The sequence below is a fragment of the Anser anser genome, assembly GCF_964211835.1.
Source record: "Anser anser genome assembly, chromosome: 1".
Classification (NCBI taxonomy): Eukaryota; Metazoa; Chordata; class Aves; order Anseriformes; family Anatidae; genus Anser; species Anser anser.
Window position 1 is genome coordinate 208,188,464 of NC_139720.1, and position 16,171 is coordinate 208,204,634.

Here is a 16,171-nt window from a genome sequence, read left to right on the forward strand (position 1 = left end):
GGATTCAGCTCTGCATCTAGCTCAAGGTCAAGCCTGCTGTCCATCACACAGGAGTGGGCTCTCAGCCCTCAGCCATGCAGGTGGCTTAGAGTTTGGTCCCATATCTTGATCTCTGTGTATGACATGATGCACTTTGTGGTGACAAGAAGCATGGTGTGGACTTCAGGTCCCAGTCCTACAAAAGCTCGTACAAGGGCTCAGCTTTGTATTTGACTCCAGTTTTGTCTACACTGGCCATGACAGCCTGATATATATCAGAGAAGCTGGATTTCTTTGATCTAGCTACCATGGGAACCAGTGCAGCAGCAATGCTGTAGTACAGACCACATCACAAGCCCAACAGGGCCCCAGGCTACACACTTGGGGCTGATAAAGTGCTCTGAACATTGGGCTGCATGTTTTCAGGGCCAATGGTATCTGTAATATCTAGAGTAACGCTAGCAGTGGTACTCATACCTTCCTTTGTCCTGCAGCCATGTCCTTTCAGCAGTGCCTGATTGGAAACTTAAGCTGCAGCTTTTACTTGCCTCATTCTCATGCACCTTTCAACCAAAATGACTAATTCAAACAGAGGCTTAAAGGTCAAACCCCCCAGACCTGGTTTTGCAAACCCTTTTGTACATGGCTTTTCCCCTTGTCTAAAAAAAGCTATTCTCATCAGGAAATGTTGGTAAAAAGGGTTTAATTACAGAAATCATTTTGCTCCCTATGGAGAAAGCATGAAGAATGGCATATTTCCACATTTGAATTGCACTTTCATCAAGAAAAGAGTGATTTCCCCTTAAGAATGTTCTGGAGGAGTAGAAAAGAGCATTGAACCCTGGGGTGTGTATTATTTTATAGTCTCTGAAAGGCAAATGGTTTCACTTCCATTGATTAAAATATATGAGTTTTTCCTTCTGCATTACTCTCTTGGAAGTAAAAATAAAAAAAAAAAAAATCTTTAGCAGAGGTTGTCAGTGGTGCAGCACCTCTTGGCAAAGGGCTGACCTAACCAACCAAAGACACTTCTGCTGCTGAACTTCTTCAGCAAGAAGCCTCTGACCACAGCAGATGTTGCTACTTTTTGCTTGATGAATGGGGACTTCATGACAGGTGTTTTCATAGGTTTGTGGGAGCAAATGTCAGCAGGGAAACATAACCCAACATCAGGACTATTAAGTGCTAAACTGAACCACAGCTCCAGGACTTGCTCTCCTGTCTCCTAAAGCAGGAGGTCTAATAGGCTTTAGTTTTTTCAATTGCCTTCTCATTCCACAGATGTAGCTACTTTACGAACTTTGCATAAGCATTATCTGGAAGGGAATTTGAGTAAATAGTTTCTCTTCACAAGGAACATTCGACTGTGCGAATCTACCCGTTGTACAGGACACAGCCACAATATGGCAGGCTGGTGAACACTGACATTTTGAAATGAACATCTTCATAAAATATGCTCAAAATTGGTATGCGGCACACTTCTGCAACCACAGTAATTTGCTGTGAACTGAAGCAGGGGGATTTTCCTAAGCAAAGTCGTTTTGTCCCATTAAATTACTATCGTTCTCTCTCTCTTTTTTTTTTTTTTCTTTATTCCAAGAGCATCATTGTCTAGTTCAGTTAACAGGGAAAGGCCAATTACACAAACAGTGCTGATCTGTTAAACTTGGATTTACCAGCCAGCATACAAACAAACAGTATGCTACTGCACACTTGGGTTTACTAGGTTCTATTAATAATGCTGTTGGACTTAAAATAAATAAATAAATAGATAGATAAACAGTTAAATAAATAAATAGCTGGAGGGAACAGGCAGATCAAATGGAAGAATTTCAAAACTGCAGGAAAGTACTGCAAACAAGTGAGAGCACTAAGAACAAGAAAAAGCAAAAGTTATATGCAATTGGAAATGAAGATGTTCCATTTCCTTTCTAAAATCAAATGCAAACTGCTCATGTGACTGATTTAGTATTGAACAAGAGAGGGAAAATTGCCTCTTGGCATTTAAATGGAAATGTTTCTTGTTCAGAAATTTTGGAAGCTTGCATACTGTATGATTTTTGAAAGGCTTATACAATTACCATTGAATTTGGATACGGTCTATTCCTAACAATATATATATTTCTCAATTAAACTTTGCCCTTCCAGAGACCTAAATTACCTTTGTCTAGAGCCTAGATTCCTGATGTGGAATATATTCCATCAGGCAACAAGGCCGATGCAAATGTATTTCTTTTTTAATATGTATGACTGGAAAAACAGTGAACAGTAGCAGCTATTTTGCAAAGCAGACCGTTACATCGACAACTCCACTGTTTAAGTTAATGTTCTGATTTGTCGTGTGCCTTTTTACCCTGATTTCTGGGTTTGGAATAAAATACAGTCTCACCTTCTTACCTTCCTCAAAGGCTGGAAATTTTAGGACAAGAAGAAAAAACAGAACATAGCTGACTTGCACCTGGCTGATTTAAAGGTGTGCCATAAAGAGGACAGTCCCCATGTACCTCAAAGCACTGCATGAAGTACTGCAATCCATTATGTTCAACACTCTTCTTACAATGCAGTTTTAGGGCCTAATCCAGTATCACTCCAAGATTTGTGTTGCCAGCTTAAGCCATGCAGAGTCTGTTGCTAAAAATTTTTGCAGGAGTAAATTTTGAGGAGGGACTTGAAACAGAAAAGCGTGATTATTAGGTGCATGAGAAACTGATAAACTGAGTGTAAAAAGCAACAGATTATGAATCTGGGCAAGAATAAGTTATCAGGGACCTGCCTGAGGTCAGGCAACAAAGCAGTAGCAGGGCTGGACACGTACACACACCACCCACCTTTCCCCCCTTCAGACTACGCTGAATAAAAACAGTAAATGAATGTAATTTCTTATCATTACAGTTTAAATTAAAAAAAAAAAAAAGAAACTACAACAACAACAAAAAAACGACCACAACAACAACAAAAATCATACAAATATTTAAAAGGCAGAAACTGGCAGCATTGGTCTTCCTCTCAATGAAGACATAATCTTAAATTATGCAACTGAAATCTTGCAGTCCTTCTTCCTGAGAAGTTGGTTTAAATTATTAAACAATATAATTATGCATTATTATTAATAATAATAACAATAATCTCCTGGCATCGCTGTGAATGATGCTTCCTGATCCTAAAAGCAAGGCATTGTGCAAGTTGCCTAACTTGGGATAGGAAAGAACGGAGGTTTTCTCCTCCTTGTTACATGTGCTGACTCTGGAACCCAGCTGACCCTGGAACCCAGCTGAGCCTGGGAAGACAGAGGGAGGCACATCAGAGACAGGGCACAGAGGCACCACCTGAGGCAGCTCTCCTATCCCCATTTCATCCCATTCCCATGCCAAGGCCAAAGCTCAACCCATGACTTAAGTTCATTCCCATTCTCTGCCCTCCTATTACCTTCAGATGCCCATGTCCACACTCATGTCCACACACATTTCATCTCACTACCATTTCCATGCCTATGCCCACGCCCAGACCCATGCCCATTCCCTACCCATGCTGTGCCCATTCCCATGCCCAGTCCATGTGCCCTATGCCCATGTCCCTGTCCATCTTTGCCCCATGCCCATGACATGCCAATCTCTTCGCTACGCCCATGTTATGCCAATGCCATGTCCATGTCATACGCATCACTTCTCTGTGCCTGTGCTGTGCACGTGCCACTTCCATGCCCATGCCCATGCCTGTTCCCATCCAATGCCCATGCCCATGCCATGTCTATCGTATGTCCACACACAGATCTATGCATCCTTTACACATGCTATGCCCATGTCCATACTCTTCCCATGACCATGCTTCTGCCCACCTGCTACCCATATCCCTACCCATCCCTTCCCTATACTCACATTATGCCTTCCCTATGGCCATGTCTATCTCCTCCCTATAGTCATACCTATGGCCATGCCCATGCCTATGCCCACATCCATCTCTTCTCTATGCCCATGCCCATCTCATCCCCATACTCATGTTCATCTCCTCCCTACGTCCATGCCCATGTCTACACCCACGTCCATCTCTTCCCCATTCCTATGTGTACACCCATATCTTCCTCATGGCCATGCTCATGACCATCTCCTCCCCATGCCCACACACATCTCCTCTACATGCCCAAACCTATGCCCACATCCATCTCTTCCCCATGCCCATGCCCATATCCATCTCCTCCTCATGTCCATGTACATATCCCATGCCCACGTCCATTTCTTCCCTACGGCTGTGTCTGTGCCCATGTCCATTTTCCTTTCATGCCCATGCCCATTTCCCTTAAATGTTCATGACCATCTCCTCCCCATGCCCATGCCCATGCCCGTGTCTATTTCCATTCCATGCCCATGCCCATGCCCATGTCCATTTCCATTTCCATTCCATGTTCATGTCCATTCCTATGCCCATCTCCCGCCCATGTCCATTTCCATTCCATGTTCACGTCCATTCCTATGCCCGTCTCCCACCCATGTCCATTTCCATTCCATGTCCATGCCCATTTCTATGCCCATCTCCTGCCCATGCCCATTTCCATTCCATGTTCATTCCCATTCCCATGCCCATCTCCTCCCCATGCCCATCTCCTCCCCATGCCCACCTCCACCCGCTTCCCACCTCACGCCCACCCCATACCCCTCCTCATGCCACTCCATGCCCGTGCCCAAGCCATTCCCATGCCGCCCCTGTGCCCACGCCGCCCCGAGCCGCCCGCGGTGCGCAGCAGCGGGCCGCATGTGTGCCTGTCATTCCCAGCCCGGGAGCGCCGGCTCCTGCCTCCCATTCATGTAACCTGTGTGTGTCTCTCTTTCTCTCTGTGTGTAACAGAGAGAGGGAGAGAGAGAGCGAGGAAAGGAGAGGAGGAGGAGGAGGGGGGAAGCTTTAAATAAAGCCTTTGGATTGCAGCTGCTTATTTTGGGCAGTCCTACCAGGGACGATTCCTGCCAGGAAAGAAGCTGGACCGGTCTTTTTTATTTTGATTTTGATTTTTGGGGGTGGCGGTGGTGTATTGCCGAGCTGCCTGCTGAGATGAGCTCCGGTGCCTGGCCGTAGTAGCCCAGTTTGGGATCGCTGGACACATAAGTGGCATTTTGGTGGGGAAGCCTGCAGACATGGTAAGCTTGCGTTTTGCTCCGAAAAGTGCATTTGTGTGATCGCCTCCCTCCAGTTTTCCCTTCCCCCCTTCCTCTCCCCACCGAGCAGACAGGCACACGGCTCGGGGCTGGGGAGAAGCTCCCTGAATCCTTGCCTTTTCCTCCCCACCATCCCTCCCTCTGCCCAGCTTGCTTTTCTCCCCTTGCATCCCAGCCCTTGCTGCTCCCTCCGCACAGTTTGCAGCAATCCAGCAGGAGCCCAGGGATGCTGCCGGAGGCTCCAGGCTGGGGCGCTGGGGACCAGCCACCCTCAGCCCAGCCAGACCTTGCTTCAGGGTACGTTTGGGTTGGCTTCTCCCACCCGACCTCCCCAGCCCTTCCCCTTTGCACCCCGAGCGGTGCGGCTGTGCTGGGGGAAGCAGCAGTGCAGATTTGGAGACATTGGAGCAAGGATGCAGCTTTAAAATCAATCGGTGTTATTTATGTAATAGTAAAAGTGCCGGGGGGGGGGGAGTAGAGAAAAAAAAAAGAAAGGAAAAAATTAAATAAGGAAGTGCCTCGGTATTTCTCAGCTGCACAAAGCTCCTTTTGCTCTGTCTGAACCCTCCGCCTCATCCCCATGTCCTGCTGCAGGGTGGTGTGTTGTGGGAGTGTGTGTGTGTGTGTTTACATTTGGATCTGTGCTAGAGTCGGGGATGGGGAAGGGGTCTCCCATTTTCCACGGGGGTGGCTTTGCCTTCAACCAAAATTATGAAAAAAATGTGCTCAGCTGCAACTTGGGTGACAAATCTGTTTCTTAGGCATTAAATGTTAAAGCCCTGCTTCTAGCCATGCCCTGCCACTATTAAGATCCCCCAAACAGTGTGGCGTTTGAAAAAAAAATGCTAGAGTGCCTGAGAGAAATGCAGTGGTTCAGACTTGTGCTGATATTCTCAGCAATTTGCATTTTGAAATACAAATTTGGGCTGCAGAACATAAAAACAAGATGCTACCAAAGGGCATTTATATCTTGTTATTAAGTTTTATTAAATATATATAGAGAGAGAGATCTAAAATATCTGGGATATTTTACTTTGAAGTAAGTAGTAGTTAAGGTATGCTAAATCTTAAAAAGAAAAGAAAGCAGTTTCAGTAGTACATGAGGCAGTGTGTATTTACTCTTTCTTACCATGACCATGCTTAAAAATTTGCAGTATTTACAACCATGTAAGCACACCATTTGAAAAACAAAATATATATTTATGCCACAGCCTTCCTGTCTTATGGGATCCCCAGTTTTTGAAACACAATTTTCATACAGCCAAAACAGACCTTGCTAAATACTTATTGACCAGATAGACAAGACCTTTCTGCATCTTGAATGCATTTACTCATGGTTCTTCCAGGAAAGTTCAATTCTCTCTAATTAAAAGGGGGAAAAAAAAAAGAAAAAAAAAAAGCATTAAACTATAAAATAATGTCACATCCCCACCCCACACACATCTCCATTCTTAACTTTGTGCAGTGAAGTCTCATCCTGAATTTAGAGCTGCATTTTTATTTTTTTCTGACAAATGTCCCATGTGAGGGGAGGGACAGAAATGCAAAAATGAGTGCAAAGCTTTGAAGTTGGAAGTTGACTGTGTGCTCTGCTAGGTAAACTTCTGCTGTGGCGTGGCAAGTTGGTGGGGGTTGCAATTTGAGGGGGAGATGCTCCGGGCTTGGGGGCACAGGATTTGGGCAGAGGAACTTGGCAGACCCCAACCTATCCCAACTCCCTGACCCTAAGAAAATTGTTTGCTCGTAGGGTGGCCCCTCCCCTCCTGTGGAAAGTGCTCTGCTCCCAACGTGTGTGCCATATGTGCCTGCAAAACCTGAGATTTACCCTATGCACATGTGCCAGCAGCAGCACTCTGAGTCCGGCAAGGAGAAGCCCAGGGCAGGGCATCGGCCATGGGAGAGCCGCACATCTCCCCGCCTGGCTGGGGGAGGTTGGGGCTCAGCCAGTGATTTGTATTTAATTTATTTCATTGGCCTCTTCCGAGCCAGGCACCTCCCACTTGGCGTCTCAGCCTGTAGCACTTTTATGGGCTTAGGTGGAAAAAACACTGAGTACAGCTGTATATTTTTTAGTGTGTGTGGCAGGGTTCCTACCCGTAAAGGTAGGAGGACGCATCTCTTGCTGTAGCACTGTTTTGCAGTGAGACAAGCCTTCAAAGCAGGCTCTGCTTGCGTTAAGAGGCTGGAGGAATTTGCTTGTTTGTGGCCATTGCGAGCTGCCCTTCCCTCTTCGGTTCCCAGCTCCCAGCCTGTGCCACGCTGCTGGATCAGTCCTTGCTGCTGCGGGCTGTTTTGGGGCCGGGAGGGTTCCCCGCTGCTACGTGCCCCTGTAAATGTGACCCCCAAGGTAGCATATGAGCAGGGAAATTATGGTCTGCGCTGGTTGCCAGAAGATTTAGGGACGAGGAGGGCAGTTATGTCCATGTGAAGGTGTTACCTGGGTTGTGCTCCCTGCAGAGATCAGCACAGGACCTCCCTGTGCGGGCTGTGCACCCACAGCTGGGGCAGAGAAAGAAGAGGAGGTACCTTTGCACACAACCTGGTACAGTTTCCCTTTCCTCCCCCAAAAAAACAACTCACTAGGATTGGGAGTTACTGCCACTGCACTAAGCTGTATTCCGTTTCTGCAGGGAGTCCTGCCTTCGTGCCTCACCCTCCCTTCCCCTACATACGTTCATGCATGTGTTCATCTCCATGCAAGGGGAGATTTGCAATATATCTGTCATTTATTGGTGGGACCTGGAGGGAAGATTTTATGTTTGGGTGGAGAAAGAGTTGCTGTGTGAGTATGAAAAGAGGTTCTCAGGCTGGATTTTGGCAGGGGAAAGGGGAAAAGGAGGTGCGCAAGTGAACTTCATAATTTCCTTTTTTATTAGCAAGGGGACCTGGATTAGAAAACCTTTTCTGGGGAGAATTTGCCTTCTTTGATTTTACAGGATAGGGAGGCAGGGAAAAAAATCATTGAGAGAAAAGAGTAAAATTTCTCGTCTGGTTTTGATTGGGGAGGGAGGGGAGATTCCCCCCTCAGATGATTTATTTTACTACATGGATGGAAAAGGGAGTTGTCACTGGTTTCAGTGGATATGGGGAAGGAGAGAGATTTGCACAGAGAAAACTGGGTTTTTGAACTCCTTGTATCTTAATTATTTTACTTGACTCATTTAAATTAGATACTTTCCTTTTGTTTTGGTGAGCAGATAGCACACTGGCAAGGGAAAATGTTGTTCTCTTGTTTTATAAAGTGAGAGATTTTTTTGTGCTTTTATTTGATTTGATTGGCTTCCTGGGGTGCATAATAACTAAAATGTTATTTCATTCTCTCTACAACATGTACAATATTCCAATTAAGATTCCGCTTTGATTATTTTTCATCTGGTAGTTTACCATTTCTCTGAAAATGGTAAAAAAAAAAAAAAAAAAAAAAAAACATTGAGCTCTTGCACTTTAAAATAGCTAAGATGCTTAAGCAAAACTACCCTTTCCCTGGGAAAGTCATTTCCAGTTCTGTTCAAGTTAACGCTTCACTGCTTCATTTTCTGACAGAATCACCTCCTTGTAAGAAGGAGAACTATGATCTTACATAACTTGATGTTTCCAGATCAAAAGTTACAAATATTGCAGTAATAGCATGATGAGGGAGATTTGGCAGGATGAATGTTGCATGACATATGTGATTTCATACTGGGATTTCGAATCAAGGCTAGTTTAAAAATTAACCGGGGAAAAAGATTAAAAAGAAAGAAAAATAAACAAAATCTTACTTGTTTGATATCTTATTTAACGCTGCTTTAGCTTTTTATCTTACTTCCATAGGCACTTGAGACTGTTTTTTTTTTTTCTTTTTAAAGCAAACTCTTCAGTATTTAAAAACATGTGTAATTGTCATATCAAAAAGTGAAGTGGCTTGAAACTCTCTTTCAGATTTGATTCAAAGAGATGAAACTCTGTAAATCAATGTCAATTCAGATTTAAAGACTGGCTGTTACCTGCTCTCTTACAAGGTCTATCCACATAGCTTATTGTAACTAAAAGCTGAAATATTTTGCTTCTGCTTTGAGCTGACAGATTAGCACTGCTGGGTTCTTTGAGACAGTAACATGCACCACTTGCCAGTGAATTGGGTATTCATAGAGCCCTGACCAGTATCTTTGAGAGAAAAAAATCTTGCAATTAAATATTTTTTAAATATATAAATGCATAGGTTTCCTCTTTGCTGTTAGATGAAAAAAGGAAAAGAATCTTGGAGAAATTTTTTTCTCTAACTAATCACCATAGCTTGAGAAGCGATGCTGTAGTGTGGCTATAGGACTTGTATTACTACTCAGGTATAAATGGTCGGTTTGCATTCCTCTGTGCCATTTCACTTTTGATGTGCTGATAGTCAAATTATATTCCTAGAAGTATACTTTTTTTTTTTTTTTTTTTTTTTGCCAGCTGTCCTGAATCTTTCTTCCTGGAGAATACTTTAAAGGCAGAGTTGAAATCTGAGTAGGAGGGCATGTGTGTTTGGCTGTGTGGGGTGGCAAACATTTCTTACAGAAAGTTTAAATTTCTTAGGAAGTTTGAGTCTTGCTCACAGATACCTTTATATCAAATTGCTGGGAACTAAGCTGTTTATTCTGTACTGGCATTCAAACTTCATCATGTATTGTTCTGCTGAGTATCAGCAGAGGTGATTTTTTTATTATTATTTTTAATGTAAAGATGTCTGTAAAAGCACCAAACACAAAAATTTATGTTCCTCCACTGTGTTGGCAGTCAGAAGAAAGAAACAGAAGAGACAGAACATGACTGGCAGTTCAGGTTCCTATTCCTAGTAAAATTTGCTTTCTAGGATATAACGCATCCTTTTCTTAAAGAGAGGAGAGAGAAAAAAAAAAAAAGAGAAAGAAAAGAAGAGTTGCTGATAGTCGATTTAGGTGGAGAATCTTGCTGAGTCGCATTTATCAGCCCATTTAAATGGGGATGATTCTATTAGATTTCGCTGATCTCTCCTCAGGATTTAGTGAAGTCGTGTTTGCTGCAGCCTAGGAAATCATGGCAGCCCAGAATCATGCTTCATGCTGCATCTACCTCGATGGCACTGGTGGCAGGCGTGCCAGCCAGCCTGCCAGAGCAGATGTGGATGCAGATGTCTCATTGCCCATTGATACAGGTTTTAGGTGACTATTCAGTGTATCTTTCTTTCTAAACACTGAGTAGAAGCTTGCTTTTGTTTGCACATGTAGACTCTTCAAAATATTCTGGAGGCTGCTCAGTTAGACAAAAGTCAGGAAACAACAGGACCTTTTTGCAGTTTTAACTCAACCCTGTGTTTTGTATGTGGTGGGATCTCACAGGCTTCCTCTTCTCCCCCGCAGACTCCAGTAAGTGCACTGAAGACCTTCAGGTTTCTTAAAAATTGGAATCTGGGGCTGTGCATTGTGCTTCAGGCCTTGGGGCGTGTTGGGTCCCTGCATAAATCCAGGTTTGGTTTTTCTGCATTGTGCCGTATGGAGGGAGAGAGAAGCCAGGATTCAGTTCCTGAGCAGAGTGTCTTCAAATGCAGTCTGCAGTCCCACATGAAAGCAAAGTCTCAGAGGTCACAAAGTTGTAAAACATCTCTTCTGCTGGGTCACCTGGACTTAAATAGCCCAACCACATCAGCCATATATGAATATGAATATAGTCATATTTGGAATGTATGATCTCCCAATGTGATAATGGAAAGGTTTTGGTATTTTGCCAATTCCTTTTGAACTGCCTCTGTTTTCTTGGATGTTGAAAACTTTCATCCTCAATTGTCTTATATAAAGAATAGGAAGGGATGGACTGGTTAGTCATAAAACCTTCAGAAGTAAATGCCAAAAGCGGTTAGAAAAAATGGTGGAGCATGAGAGATGCTGAAATTTCCTTCCTCCTTGCTGATCCACAAAGTGTTGGCAGTTTAGGCTTGGTGCAGCACAGATCCCATCAACCGGAAACAAATGAATACTGATATTTCCAGAAAATTGACCTTTGTGTGGATGGCTTTAAGGTGTGATCAGAATCTTGGCGTTGGCACAAATTTTTGTGCTAGAAAGCAGAGAGCAATCCCAAGAACTGATCTCAAGATGTGCTCCTGCAGACAGAGGTGCAGTCGGGGGTTACTTGGTGGTAAGGCGAAGTTCACACAGCCTCTAATTGCTGCGGTGGGTGTTTGACACGTAAGCAGACTCTGAGCTATCAAAAGGAGTATCCAGAAGTTGCAACATGCTTCGTTTCAACACAGTTACGAAATTTTGGGTTGAAATGACTTGCCCAGCATTGCTCGTAGTCTCAGGGCATCGTTTGGCTGGTTAATCTGAAACATATTCATCCTTGTATCTCCGTCCTCTGCTTAGTCACTACAAAGCTCCCAGCTCTGAAAGGGAAGAGACAGGGATCATAAACCTTGTCTTCTTCTCCCCGTTCTCACTGCTTTATCTCCAGGTTGGTCAGGATAAAACCCAGTCCTGGGAATAATGACTGCATCATACAGGCAGGCAGGGCACTTCATTAAGGCAACTTGCAGTGTTTTCCTTTTCTTTTTTTTTTTTTTTTTCTGTGTGTGTGTTGTTTTATTTTTCCTTGAATTCAGGGTGTCCGGTATACAATTTTAAATCTTATTATTGATCTTTTAGTCTATTTTGGGGGTATTTTTTTTAAGACATCTTCATGGAACTAGTAGCTTTATTGCATTGCATCACTTCGGCATTTACATGTGTCAATGGCTTAAACTAACAGATTATCATAGCTTGGTTTCACAGAGTACTCTGCTCCCCAAAACAGATCTCTCCTGACCCATCCCATGGTTCTCTCCTCAACTTTTCCAGCCTTATCCTGTGATCCCAGTGACATCCCTCTAATGCCAAGTCTCCCACCCCAAACTCATCCAGCTCCTCCTGGCTGGGGATGACCCCACAAGGAATGCCAAGCTCAGGAGAGCATATCTGATTTCAGTTCTTATACTGAGCAGCAGACCTGGCACACCCCACAGCACAAACCATCTTGTTTAGTTCCACACAGGTGGAAACATAAGTGATTGAAGCTGGAAAACACGCATAAGTGCACCCAGGAGCATGTATCAACAGTGTTTTGTCAAAGATGTCTAAACTTGGCCAAACTCACACAAATTCCCATAAAATTCATTAAAAAAGAAATAGTTCTCTCCCAGGCAAATTTCAAGTCCTTCCTCTGATGTCCTGAAGATCCCAGAGGAGGTTTTAGAGAGAAGGCTAAAGGCATTTTTATTTTTTTTACATGGGTAAAACAACATATTTTTCCCTAGCCTTGTTCTCAGAATCTGCTGAACTGTTTTGACTGAAATTTTCCAAAAAACTTCAGCCCGAGGCAGACAGCTGGCATGGAAATTTTCAGCCCAAACAATTTGCTTAGTATAGTTATGAGAAACTGCAAATGCCTTTTTATTATTAAAGCTGCCTCGCTCTTCCTGTAATTGACAGCACTACCAACTTTGTTTTTCCCTAATAAACAGATAACTTGAGATTTTGTTGCAAACTAATTTTGTATTTGTATGTTTTATAGATATTTTTATATATTGGAAATTTATTATAAAACTGACACATGCATTTCAGCATATGTTAGCAGATGATGAAATTTCAAGCTTCCTGAAAACAAAAGTGAATGCAATTAATGAGAATTCCACAAAGCTGCATCAAAGGAGTACAACATTGCAGAATTTGTAGAATGAGATTAAAAATAAGGAAATCTCAGGAGATATTGCACTGAGAGAACAATCACGCAAATTCCCATGTATCCCAGCTTTGAGCTCATGATCCTTCTGGCAGAATTCTGCTACACACCCCTGCACTGTCCCCCCCCCCCCAAAAAAAAAAAAAAAAAAAAAGGGAGAAAAAGCAACCCTCCAAAACTAGAAGTACAGATACAGACCATTTTATTCTTTTTTAGGTGAGATTGGTTTTGGTTTTTTTACCCCTCTTTTTAACATCAATATGGATGACTGCTAAGGCTCTATTTTCACATCAGAGCCAACCTCAGGACCTATTACCCTTGAAGAAGAGGGGTCCTGCCCTCCACCTTTCCTCTCCTTCTGTCCTTCTGTCCTTCAGACTGTGTCTGATCGGATTTGATTCATCAGCCCGGCAGTAAACTGTCTTTTGGTGCATTTGTTTTCTGCTGAGTTAGTGAGTTACATTGAGTCGGTGTGTTGGATGCACTTGGTGAGGAGAAGGGAGAAGGAAAAGGATACAAACAACTTTTTAGAGGTGTTTTTTTTTTGGTTGTTTGTTTTCTTTTTTTAGTTTTCAGACCACAGTCATGACATACAATATTTTTCCTGGGTTGCCAACTGTTTACAGTAGTTATATCACATTGATGTTGAGCTCGATTTATTTATATTAACACAGAGTGCAGTGTTGCGTTATACTTTTCTACATGTGGGAGAGTCCTTTGGAGCATCCTGTTCAGTAGGCACTGAAGGAGCTGTACTCCATCAATTTCTGAACTCTTTTGAACCCTATTTATAGTTGTTATGACCACAATATCATGTAACAAAAAGTTCCAGAATTCAAAGTCATGAACTGAGTGAAAATGCCTTCCTATTGCTCTGCTGTAAACTCACAAATTGATAATTTCATTAGGTGACTCTACTTTGTGGATTACAGTTGTAGAAACATTGTGATTTAATAGAGCTTTATTCCTCACTTTTTTGTTACTCTTGTCCAAGCTCAAATTTCCTAATCCATCTCTTCTGCAAAAGTCTTTCCATATTCCTCACAACATTTGCTGTTTTTTTCTCTCTCTTTGTTAACTCTACCACATATTATGAAAATGGGTTGATGAAAAATACACGTGGCATTAAGATAGGAATGTACCATTATCTTATAAGGCACTGACATGATACATTTTCCTCCTTTTGTTGTCTATTTTTTCCTAACATATCCCAAGTATTTCCTCCTGTGTTGAACTGACATGAGCAGAGAGCTGCTATTTGTAGAGTACATCCTATGGTGATTCCTCAGCCTTCTTCCTTGGTGGTAACAGCTAATTTAGAGCCCACATTGTGTATGTGTTGTTAGAATTGGTTTTCCCTTTATGGATTGCTTTGCTTTTATTGACACTGAGTTTCATGTGATGTTTTTATCACCCAGCTAGTTACTCAGTATTATGAGAGTAGGTGGTGGTGTAATGATTGGAGACTTTGGGAGAGAATCAGAAAGCCCAGCAATGAAAAAGGCTCTCATTTTGACTTTTATTCTTGTCCTGGGGATAATCACAACAATATAACAAAAAAAAAAATACACTTAATATCATGTAAGAACAAACAGCCTGCCTGTCTTATGACTTTTGATTTTGTAGTTGTCTGCTGCTCAAATGTTTCTGCTTCTCGTTGACAGCATCTAACCAAGCCTTTTTTCTTAGGTTCCTTTTTAAGTGAGCATCTGCTCTTCCCTCAACCAGCTAAGTATGCCCCTCACTTCATCCGTGCTGGAGCATCTGAGTCCTTAACCAAGGAGCAGATCAATGCCTTTCAATCAATTACCTTTCAACTTGACATGTGTCCCTGCATCCCCGTCTCCTAAATTTTACTCTATCCTATCCTAAAATGTTCATGTTGTCATTAAAAGATGTCCAGGATGTGGAAACTTTAAATACTCTATTCATGCTTTTATCTGACAAGAAAGTGTGAGCAGACCAAGCCACCTGTCTGTCACTTAAAGCCCTGTTTGTTGGTGGTCTGCTTCAACAATGCTTGCTTTAGGGCTTTGGTTTTATAGCTTATTATTGCTGGTATTCTTCACAACATTACTTTGGATTGGAGGAATGCACAAATGACTCATATGGAAGTCACAGACCATTGCTTTCATCCCTGTGTACCCCACATATGCTTTAAAATGTCATCTGCTTGTGGTTCCCTGTGCCAGACACCACTGGGGAACATTATTGTACACCTGCATCACTTAGTTTTGTATTATTTTATACCTTCTGCATAATTAATGTTTTGTTGAATTTTATGTATTTATTTATTTTAGCTTTTTATGTCTTCTCTTGAGATTATCAGGCAGCAAGTGTCTAGTTGAGAAGAAAACAGGAAAAGAAGGAAAGAAGGGGAAATCAGAAGCTGATAGTACAGAAGAAAAGTGGGTCTTTGGGGGAGGTGGCATTGGGGGCAAGGAAACGTGGGATTAGTAGGCGTAGAGGGTCCTGTGTCAGCTCTTTTGGTGCTAGATTGTGGCAGACTTTGCTGTGCTCTGTGCAGTGAAGATTACTTGATTTTTTTTATTTTTATTTTTTTCCTCCTTTCAGAGATGGAAGACGAAAACTACATAACATCTCTGCTGTGCATGTAATGCTAGTTAAAAAAAAAAAAAATCAGGATAGGCTTTACTTGTCAGTTGCTATCTTCTTTCCCCACACCCAAGACCAGCAAAGGTGCTTGTCAAATGAGTGTATGTGTATGGATGTGCGCAGGCACAAGCTCTTCATCTGTCAGTCCTCAGGATTGTTTCTCTCTCCCTCCCTCTGTTCAAATGAAAATACCTTGAGTTAACTTTACACTCATCATACAGACTGTACGGTAGTTGGCCTTGCATCATGTTTCCTTAAATATTTCATGAAGGTCTTTTTATAAAATTTGCACTGCTCTTGCAGACTGAGTATTTGGAAGTGGACATCCCCAGCAATAGAAATTTTGAGAGATAACAAAAAGTGGTCATATCCAATCTTTCTGGAATCCCAAAGCACCTCAGCACTTTAACCCAAACTAGGGCCAGATCCAAGGATCATTACTGTTAATTCAAAGTCTCCCGTTGGTTTTAATGGGCTCTGGATCAGACTTTTTAACTCCTGCTGTGGAACAGTTCTGGTTCCCTCTGTGCAGAAACATGAAATGGCCATGAAAATTGAAGGCTCGTTTGAAAATTGATGTCATTTCAAATGCTGGACTAATTGAGTGTACAGGGCTGTGAGGGTGATAAGTTTTGGGGGATTTTTGATGTTTGCAAGTAAGTAAAAGTTCCTATAATGAAAACATGTAGAGTGGTGTGTTGCAACTATTTTTATACCTA

The 16,171-nt window shown here is 42.5% G+C and overlaps 1 protein-coding gene across 6 annotated transcripts in view; it reads left to right on the forward strand.

The window, feature by feature from the left end:
- TENM4 (teneurin transmembrane protein 4) overlaps positions 1-16,171 on the forward strand; it is a 1,267,116-nt gene that overhangs the window by 665,657 nt on the left and 585,288 nt on the right. For 3 of the 6 annotated variants that reach the window (XM_083820254.1, XM_083820253.1, XM_083820256.1), the window contains exon 1: positions 2,970-5,105. The exons of the other annotated variants lie outside the window; for them this stretch is intronic. The gene's annotated coding sequence lies outside the window, so the exon portion shown is untranslated. Of the gene's footprint in view, positions 1-2,969; positions 5,106-16,171 lie in introns of those variants that run through there. 6 annotated transcript variants of the gene reach the window in all.